The sequence below is a fragment of the Belonocnema kinseyi genome, chromosome 8 (genome assembly GCF_010883055.1).
Source record: "Belonocnema kinseyi isolate 2016_QV_RU_SX_M_011 chromosome 8, B_treatae_v1, whole genome shotgun sequence".
In the NCBI taxonomy this organism is placed as follows: Eukaryota; Metazoa; Arthropoda; class Insecta; order Hymenoptera; family Cynipidae; genus Belonocnema; species Belonocnema kinseyi.
Genome location: NC_046664.1, coordinates 19,937,228 through 19,938,323, shown reverse-complemented (window position 1 = coordinate 19,938,323; position 1,096 = coordinate 19,937,228).

Sequence of the window (1,096 nt, the reverse complement as noted above, 5' to 3'; positions counted from 1 at the left end):
TATCTAGTCGGGAGTGGTGCTGACTGAAAACAGATGATTTGGAGCGATTCGCGCGCCATATGTTGGTCATTCTAAGGACTTATTGAACTACCCTCGTATAATTAAACTTTTAGATACAAACATTAAATTTTAACCACAAAAGAAAAAATTTTCAAATAAATTGTTTCATCACCCGAGAATATGATTATTCCACATAAAAAAAATAGTTTTTAAACTAAATATTAACATTGTCAAATAAATGGTTGAAGTTTCAACCAAATAGTTTAATTTTTGCCAAAATAGTTAAACTTATAAACGAAAATATGAATTTTTTAAAATAATACATGAATTTTTAACCAAATCATTGAATTTTCGTCGAAGAAGATTAATTTTCTACCGAAAAGAAATGAATTTTCAGCAATACAATTAAATGTTCTACCCAATTGTTTTGATTTTCATGACAAATATTTGAATTTTTAACCGAAAATATACATTCTCCACAAAAAGATCACTTTTCTACCATATAATTTAATTTTTTACCAACGTGTGGATTTTTCGATTTTCTAAAAAAAAAACTATTCAATTTTTAATCCGAAAATATTATTTTTGGCAAACAATTTAATTTTTATTAAAAAGTTAGTTTTTAAAATAAATTTTTTAAGTTTTAACCAAATAGCGTAATTTTCTACCAAAATTGGTGAATATTTAACCCAAAATATTAATTAAAAAATTAATGAATTATTAACCAAATAATTAAATTTTCAAAGAAGAAGATTAATTTTCTACCGAAAAATTGCATTTTTAGCAATATAGTTAGATTTTCTATCAAATAGTTGATTTTTCTACCAAATTGTGTTATGTTCAAGCCAAAGAAGTTAAATTTCTACGAATCAATTCAATTTTCAATCCGAAAATACGTTTTTTCGAAAAAAGTACATTTTCTACCAAAAAAATTAAATTTTAGGACAAATTTTGTATGTTTTAACCAAATATTGTCTACAAAAACAGTTTTCAATAAAATACAAGAATTTTTAAACAAATAGTGGAAGTGTCTAACAAAATAGTTGATTTTTTATCTAAAAATATGAAGAAAAAAAATTTCTACCACACAGTTTAA